The sequence below is a fragment of the Gossypium hirsutum genome, chromosome D05, assembly GCF_007990345.1.
Source record: "Gossypium hirsutum isolate 1008001.06 chromosome D05, Gossypium_hirsutum_v2.1, whole genome shotgun sequence".
NCBI lineage: Eukaryota > Viridiplantae > Streptophyta > Magnoliopsida > Malvales > Malvaceae > Gossypium > Gossypium hirsutum.
Window position 1 is genome coordinate 53,516,601 of NC_053441.1, and position 9,866 is coordinate 53,526,466.

Genomic DNA, 9,866 nt, shown 5'->3' on the forward strand with positions numbered 1-9,866 from the left:
AAGTGAAGTTATATCGCAAATTCTCATAGTCAGAAGCTTGCTACAGCTCGATCGGGATCAAGATTCATTGCAATACAACAAACACATTTTTAATAGCCAAAAATCATCACACTATCATTTTATCACTTTATGGCATGTATAAATAGACTCACGCGTGCTACGTTAGTCCTAGAATCGACTAAACCGTAGCTCTGATACCAATCAAATTGTAACACCCCGTACCCGAGACCGTTGCCGGAGTCGGACACGAGGGGTTCACAGACTAATTTCGCTTACTATCGCAGTCCATTTTAAAATTTTCCAGGCAAGCTGGCTAACTGCGTCACTGTCACCTTAAAAATCATATCTTGAGTTTCACAACTCGAAAATCAGTTTCGTAATTTTTCCCTGAAACTAGACTCATATGCCGATCTACATATTTTTTTCTAGAATTTTTGGTCGGGCCAATTAGTACAGTTTATTAGTCAAAGTCTCCCATGTTACAGGGATCGACTACACTGACCTTTGCGCATTACGACTTGGATATCTCCCTGCACAGAGCTTCAATACTGATGCCGTTTGTTTCTATAGAAACTAGACTCAGAGAGGAATCTATACATATATGGCATGACTCCTTATTGTCTCTGGTTAATTTATAATGAATTTTCAAAGTCGGAACAGGGAATCCAGAAACCGTTCTGGCCCTGTCTCACGAGAACCTGAATATCTCTTAACATACTGTCCATATGATCGTTTCGTTACTTTCCTATGAAAATAGATTCATCAAGGTTCGTTTACATAATTTATTAATTATTTAATTCCAGTCCTACTATTTTTAGTGATTTTCCAAATCTACCTCACTGCTGCTGCCAGCATCTGCCTTTAAGGTAGACTTTACCTATTTCATAGTTTCCATGATTCAACTAGCCCTTTTAGCATAAATAGCACAAATTATGATAGTGATTAACCATTCCATACCAAATGATTATAACATTATGCTCAAACATATATAAGCCATTTTCGCATGGCTATATACATTAACCAAAATATTCTTCCGCCACTAGTCTATTTTATACATGCCATAAGATAATCCGAAACATAGCAGTACCAAACAGTGGATAGTGATAGTGTGACTAGTTGCTGACGATCCCCGAGCCTGTAGCTTCTCAATGAGATCTATAAAACAGAGGAAACAGAGTAAACGGAGTAAGCATTACAATGCTTAGTAAGTTTTAAGCAGTGTCAACAATTATAACATAGTTGTTCGTATTTTTATTTCACTCTTCCTTCGGGCATGCCATCCCTTTACCGAATATGCACATCTCATCATATACAATATGCAGATAAACTTTCACATAAAAGTGAGCTCATGTGACATAGATATATCGTATGATTTCACATCGCCTCTCACACTGATCCGATGTCACATAATCATAGGAATAGTCTCATAGATTGCTCTCGTATGCATCACATAACTACCTTATGATTTAGTGCAAATCAAGCTCACATATAAACTTGGAGTACATACCTGTTTAACCTTTCGCATTGAATATATTTATAAGCAATTCTTATTACGAAGTCTTACCCGGACATAATCTCCACACGAAGTTATCGGGTCTTACCCGGACAAAAGTCCCACACGTAGTCATCGGGCCTTTAGAGCTCGGATATAGTACGAGCACAAAGCTTACGGACATTAATCAGTGATAATATTCTCGCATAAAGCCTGCGGGGTTTTAACCCGGATATAGTACTGACACAAATGCCCTTCGGGTCTTATCACATTTATGCACTTTCACATCCATCACGTTGGCCACTCGGCCCTGTCACATATATACACTTTCACATTCATCACATCGGCCATTAGGCCTTATTACATATATACACTTTCACATTCATCACATCGGCTATTAGGCCTTATCACACATATACACTTTCACATTCATCACATCGGCCATTAGGCCTTATCACATATATACACTTTCACATTCATCACATCGGCCATTAGGCCTTATCACATATATACACTTTCACATTCATCACATCGGCCATTAGGCCTTATCACATATATACACTTTCACATTCATCACATCGGCCATTAGGCCTTATCACACATATACACTTTCACATTCATCACATCGGCCATTAGGCCTTATCACATATATACACTGTGTTGGCTGAATCTACATCTATCATTTTCCAATATCACAATTTAGAATTCACGTATGGGTTTAATCAATAGCTTATGAGCAACTAGAACAAGTTTATCAAGGTTTACAACACAATCTCAAATTCAGCACAAGCTGTTTTTCCTGAGCAATAGTCACTAAATCATTTATAACTGGAGCTACAAAACTCCAAATCACTTTCCGTTAATTTTTCCTGAATATAGACTCGTATATCTTCCATCCATAAAATTTCCAGAATTTTAAGTTTGGCCAATCAATACCAGATTTTTCTTAAAGTTTCCCCTGTTTCACTATTTGACTAATCTGACCACTCTTCACTACGAATCAGATTTCTCATTTTACAGGATTCAAAATGTGTTGTATTTGATTTCATTTGAAACTAGACTCATTAAGGAGTATAAGAATATAAATTTTATCTTATAACCATTTTTGTACAATTTATAATGATTTTCTAAAAACGGAACAGAGGATTACAGTGTCATTCTGCACTGTCTCACACAACTTTAAATATCTCATTATCGGAAATAAATTTTCTTACACGGTTTCTTTTATAAGAAACTAGACTCCTTAAGCTTTAATTTAATAATTTATTCAGCCTCTCATTCAACTCCAACGATTTATGGTGATTTTCTAAATTCATGTTACTGCTGCTGTCCTGAGCAGGTTTATCACAATTTTACTCTTCTGACATATCCTTTTAGCACTTCATAATATCATATCCATTTGGCAACATATCATATTAATAACTTACCTATACTTCATAATAGCCATTAGGCTATATGCATAAAAATTTACAATAGAGTTATGATTCTTTTAATATGTGCTTAACATATCATACTCAATCACATTATAGGCTTTAATACTTAAAACTTACCTCGACCGCTAATGTACGTCAATTCCGACTATTCGACCAATTTCCCTTTTTCCACGATCCGACTTTGTTTCCATAAGCTCTTGATGCTCAATCAACAATTTTTAACTTCAAATTTGCAAACAGCAATGTCATCACTTTACATAACAGAAATTAAATTTCATTACTTAAACTATCCACGACAATCACCTTCCGAGCACCTTAATTTTCTTTAAGCTAAACCACCTCATAGTATACATATACACATTCGGCTCTAGCACAAGCACACACACATTTAACTTTTCTAAAATTCAACTTTAACAAGCTTCCTATGCTTCCATGATAAAAACCGAATGCTCATCTTACCACCATTAAATACATGACATAACCGAATCAACAAAATCATGAGCAACGTGTCAAATATAATTCACACTTATCACTACACTTTGGTCAATTTATCAAAATCATTAATAACCATCATTTGATGAAACCACCATAACCAACTTAACAATATAAACAAGCCATTTAAACCCCCAATTTATCAACTTTGACAAGTTTAAAACTCACCTAATGACTAATTACAAATTAAAGCTTCAAGCAATCAAATTTAACTCATCAAGAACTTGGCCGAATACACATTCTTTGACCAAAATCGAAATTCAACGTGGGGTTTATAAGGGATTGCATCTAGCTCATAAATTAAGTTCACAATTTCCTATTCATATGAAATTTAACCTCATGGAGTCTATTAAGTACTCTTAATCCCTTTTCTAACAACAAATTTCAAACATAGGATTTTCTATACAAAACCGTACATGCTTCCATAAAAAAAATCTAAGAGAATAACTCATGGTTTAAGATAGAACTAAGATACAAACTCAATTTCACAAGTTTTCAACAAAAAAATGACATAAACTCATACCTTAGAATCAATCTATGCTAATGGCCAAATGTGTCTCAAGCTATTTTTTTCCTTCTTTCCCTTTTCTACTCACGGCAATGGAGAAGAAGAAAAAGATGAACCAACTTTGTTTTTATCACCCATTTCTTTTAATATATGTTCATATTTCATATTATTTATTCATTTAACATTTAATTTATTAATATAAAAGGCATATATTTTGTATCCCATACTCCTTATTTTATTGTTCCTAACATCCATCACTAACATAACATGTTTGTGACATGTTTCCACTCATAGCATGGCTGGCCACCATGCCTTAATTTGGGTAAATTGACATGCAAACCCATCATTTTCACAATATGCATTAATAGGCCATTTTGCAATTGCCTAGCACATTTCTAAATTTTCTCACATAAGTCCTTTTTATTTAGAAATACATTCAAATTGACAAAAATCAAAGCATTCAAATTTCACACATGCATGATCACATATTTTAGACATAAAATAATATATTCAATTATTTCTGCAACTCGGTTTAGCGGTCCCGAAACCACTTCCCGACTAGGGTCAAATTAGGGGTGTCACAGGTCAACTACTTGATTCTTAACACCTTTTATATCTTGGATCTCAAAAGAGTCACCATCGAATTAGCCTCGGTTTAGCATCTTTCTTCGTGAATAAGTATTTAATGGCTGCATGGTCAGTAAATGCAGTAACTTTGGTACCTATGAGATAAGAAAAAAACTTTTCAAAAGCAAAAACTATAACAAAGAGCTCTTTTTCAGTTACCGTGTAGTTAAGCTGGGCTCCTGTCAAAGTTTTGCTTGCATAGTAGATAGGGTGAAATACTTTGTTGCTTCTATGACTCATCACAGCTCCAACAACAAAATAGCTTGTATCACACATCAACTCAAAAGGTGAGTTCCAATCAGGTGTAACAATTGTTGGGGTTGAAATTAACCAACTTTTTAATTCCTCAAAAGCTTCTAAACATGCTTTGTCAAAATAAAAAATTGTATCTTTCTCTAACAGCATACACAAAGGTTTAGAAATTTTTGAAAAATATTTTATAAACCTTCGGTAAAAATCGGTATGGCCTAAGAAACTTTGAACTCTTTTTCACACTAACTGGTGGTCGTAATTTCTTAATTACGTCCACTTTTGCTTTATTGACTTCAGTCCCATTTCTAAAAATTTTTATGCCCTAAGACAATTCTTTCCTTAACCATAAAATGACATTTCTCCTACTTAAGGACAAGATTTGTCTCCTTGCATCTCTTTAGTACCTTAGCCAAATTACTCAAACAAATATCGTAAGTATTACCAAAAATAGAAAAATCATCCATGAAAGCATCAACAAAATTTGCTACCATATCAGTAAATATTGCCATCATGCATCGCTGAAATGTCGCAGGTGCATTACATAAACTGAAAGGCATTTTCCTAAAAGCAAATTTACCGTACGGACAAGTAAAAGTGATTTTATGTTGGCCTTCCAAGGCTACAACTATTTGGTTCTATCCCGAATATCCATCTAAGAAACATTAATATTCATTACCTGCCATTCGATCTAACATCTGATCCATAAAAGGCAATGGGAAATGATCCTTCCGAGTGGCTTTATTCAATTTTCTGTAATCAATACAGATTCTCCAACCCATGATAGTTCTCGTCAGGATTAACTCATTATATTAATTCTCAACAATTGTAATTCCAGACTTACCCATGAACTATCCGAGATGGGATAGATAATTCTCGCATCTTATTATTTGATCACTTTCTTTCGCACTGCCTCTTTCATGAGAGGATTGAGTCTCATTTTCCCATCACTTCTAGCTCACTCCCCTTCCTCTAGGATAATATTGTGTATACAAAAGGAATGAATTATACCTCGAATGTTAGTTATGGTCTAGCCAATCACCTTTTTAAATTTCTTTAAAACTTCAATCAACTACTCCTCTTGGTGCTCTGTTAATTTTGCTGAAACAATCACAAGCAAAGTAGAATAGTTACCTAAATAAATGTATTTCAAATGGGAAGGAAGTACCTGAAGTTCGAGTTTGGGTGGTTCCTCGATTGACAACTTCGGTTGTGCAAATTCTCGAACTTCAAACTCTAATGGTTCAAACCTTGCTGGTTGAACATATCTCTTCAGTTTGGCTTCCATCATAGCTAGATTTTCGTTACCTTCTTCATCTTCCAATGGTTTAGACCCTAAGGCTTTCTCCAATGGGTCTTCAAAATTATTCTCCCATTCCATAGAATCTAAAGTTTCTAACTCTTCTATCACTGAACATTCCTCTGTCAGATCGGGAAATTTCATTGCTTTCAGAATATTAAACATTACCTAATCATCTTGAACTCTCATGGTGAGTTCGCCTTTTTGCACGTCTATCAATGTTTTCCCCATATCTAGGAAAGGTCTCCCTAAGATGATCGACACTTCCTTATATGTTTCAAAATCTAAGACAATGAAATCAGCAAGAAAACTAAATTTATCTACTCTTACCAAAACATTCTCAATCTTTCCTTCTAGGTATGCTAAAGATCGATCCACCAACTAGAGTGTCACAATAATGAGTCTTACTTTACCTATTCCCAATAGCTTGAAAATAGACTTGGACATCAAGTTGATGTTCACTCCTAAGTTGCACAAAGCTTTACCACAGTAAGATTCTCCAATACTACAGGGTATGGTAAAACTTTCAGGGTCCTTAGATTCGGATGAAACTTGTTCTGTAAGAACGCATAACAATCCTTCATTAAGGCTACAGTCTCATACTCACTAAGTCTCTTCATTTTGGACAAGATGTCCTTCATAATCTTTACATAATTGGGCATTTTATTTAAAGCCTCCACCAACGGGATATTGATGTGTAGTTACTTTAGAACATCCAAAAACTTCTTGAATTGCACCTCCTATTTTTACTTATTTGGTTGGGACTTTTGAGGATATAAAGGTGTTGGAATTTTGGGTTGAATCAAACAACTTTTCTGAGGAGATAAATCTACATCCAAAAAAGATGTTAGCTTTTTACAATTTACTGGATTAGATTTTATCTCCTCAGACTTTGTAAGCTCCGGCTTTACTGGTGTAGGAATTTCAACTGTTGGTTGACTTTCCTCCTTCTCAGTAGGTTCATTTTCAATCACAATTGTCTTGGGCTCCAAAGTCTTACAACTTCGTAAAGCCACTACCTTGCGGTGTTCCTTACCCAAATTCCTTTGATTTTTTTTATTGTTTGGCAAGGTTCCTTACAGTCGATTATAAAGCTCCGTAGCTAACTGACCCATTTGGATTTCTAAATTCTTCAGTGTTACTGCTTGGCTTTGGATTAAGGCGTCATTCTTTACCATGTACTCTTTCAACAAGTTCTCCAAACTATTAGATGACTCAGCTTATGGGAGTTTTAGAGCTTGCTTATTAAACCCTTGGGGTTGACTTGGTCTATGCTGCATGTTTTTGTTGTTTTCCATTTCCTTGGTTACTCCAAGAAAAGTTCAGATGATTGTGCTATGAAGGATTATAAAAGTTGGACTATGGTCCTTGTCCACTTCTATTTGGTGTTGATTCCCTATGTAATATACTGACTCATGATTGGATGGGCAATTCTCGAAAGAATGGCCATCCCCATAGTATATGCAGGAAATAACCTCGAACTGACTTGGTGTCTGGGTTGCAAAATTATTAGAATCATTAGCGGTAAACTATTTCAACATTGAAGAAATAGAAGGTACCTTACCTGAGAGTGATGTCAGCGCGTCCAGTTCGTGCACTCGAGCTACTCATCTTTAAAAAGTTGCTCGATTTTTTGGCCATTGGTAGTTTTTACTAGCTATCCTCTCAATGATCTCGTAAGCCTCATTATAAGACATAGAAAAAATTGTACCATTCGCAGAAGTATCTACCATCAATCTTGTGTGTGCATTGAGACCGTTATAAAACGTCTCCAACTAGATATAGTGCGGGATCCCATGACGAGGACACTTACGAAGTAATTCCTTGAATATTTCCTATGCCACGTACAAAGATTCGTCATCCAATTGTTAAAAAATGGTTATCTCATTTTGCAACTTAACATTTTTCCTTGGTGGAAAATCTTTTACCAAAAATTGTTCTGCTAATTCTTGCCATGTAGATATTAAACTTTGTGTCAATAAATTAAGCCATGCTTGTGCTTGATCTCACAATGAGTACGGAAACAACTTCAACCTCAATGCATCTTCAATCACACCGACTATCTTAAACGAATCACTCATATCCATGAATAATCAAATATGAAGGTGTGGATCTTCCGTGGGCATTCCACTAAACTAGCCAACCATTTGGAGCATTTTAAACATCACTGGTTTTGATTCAAATTGGGGTGCCTCAATTTCTAGCCTCCTAATTCTTGGATTTAACTCATTAAAGAGTGGCAGAATGTACTATTTTATGACACGATCCCTATCATCAGCAATAAGGATTGGATTGTGCACATGATTGACTCCATTATCTTATCCATCATTCTGATTTCCAAGGTCCATCTTGACTTGTCTTTGAGCTGATTGTTCACGTCTCATTTGTCTAAATGTCCACTTGATTTTAGGGTCTATGGGTAATAAATCGATTATTCGATCTATGCTCATAAAAATATAAAAAATAAATAATAAATTAGTAAAGTTAGAAGTTAGATAAAAATAAAAACCAAATTGAAAACGATAATTTCACAAAAAAAATGATTAAGGCAATAGTCCCTAGCAACAACACCAAAAACTTGTAACGCTCGGTTTGGGTAAGAGTACACTGTCGTTATCAAGTAATAAAGTAAGTAAAAGAGTTATTGTCTCTACAGGGACTGTGTATGTTAATCAAGTAATTGTAGAATTAAAGTTAACAATTTTGTGATAAAAATATTTTGAGTAATGATGATTAAGCTAAATTGAATTATCTATGCGCAAGATGATCCCTAATGCAATGTAATCAAAATGCAAAGTATGAAATGAGATGTATGAAATGAGTTTAGCAGCAAAAACACAAAATTCAACAATCAATAACATGAATATGCTAGGATAATTACACTATTCAACTTAGTTTATTTTTCTCATGCTTAGTAGTGTTCGGAAAACTTTCCATGACAACTCGATCTTTCATGAGTTTGGAAACCAAATTAAGTCCTTTCAGAATCTTTTACTTAGTGAAATATGGATTTTACTGACCATATTAAACTAAGGGTTTCTTATAATTTTTGTGAAGTAACAAGGATGGATTAGGTTTGAAACAATTTAATCATATAAATCTAAGAATATGCAAGATAATAGAGCTTGTCAAAGTTATTATGAACCTTTAATTTAGTCAGATTCGGATCTAAATTAAGCATGCACTTTTCAATTATTGTGTCTATTAGCCGTTGTTTGGTTAGGATTGCTCAGCTAATTCAAATGCATCCAATCATGCATGAATGAAATACATTCTTGAATTTAATTGAAAACATAATCACCTGAGGCACAAACACTATAAACATGATATATCAAACTTCATTGAATAAATGCAATCATTCTAGCTCAACAAATTTAAGCTACCATTGTTGATGATAAGAACATAAAACACATTACAAACATGATTAAATCAAAATAACAAAGTAAAGGAAGAATAAAACCTGTTCAAACTGGTAGTCTTGTGAACTCTGAATGAAGATGATTTCCTCCGATCATCGTGTTACTCCTTTGCTAATGGATCTTCAAGGTGGCTGGCCAAGAGACAACCTTATCACAGTTTTGCTGGTTAAAGTGCTAGGCGTGGAAAGACAGAAGAAAATGAGGGAATGAAAAAAATGAATGGATGAGTAATGAATGATGGAATGATGGACGATTTTAGGGATTAAGGGATGAATGAAAAGGTGAGAGGAGTGTGGTATTTATACTTGAAGTTGGTGGCTAAAAAAATGGAATCAAAGATCCCTTG

General features: G+C 34.8%; 1 non-coding gene across 1 annotated transcript; it reads left to right on the forward strand.

Moving 5' to 3' along the window:
- Positions 1 to 7,892: 7,892 nt before the first annotated feature.
- On the forward strand, positions 7,893 to 7,998 carry LOC121218014 (small nucleolar RNA R71). Its single transcript, XR_005914287.1, has one exon. It is a non-coding gene; the product is annotated as a small nucleolar RNA R71 (small nucleolar RNA).
- Positions 7,999 to 9,866: the final 1,868 nt, after the last annotated feature.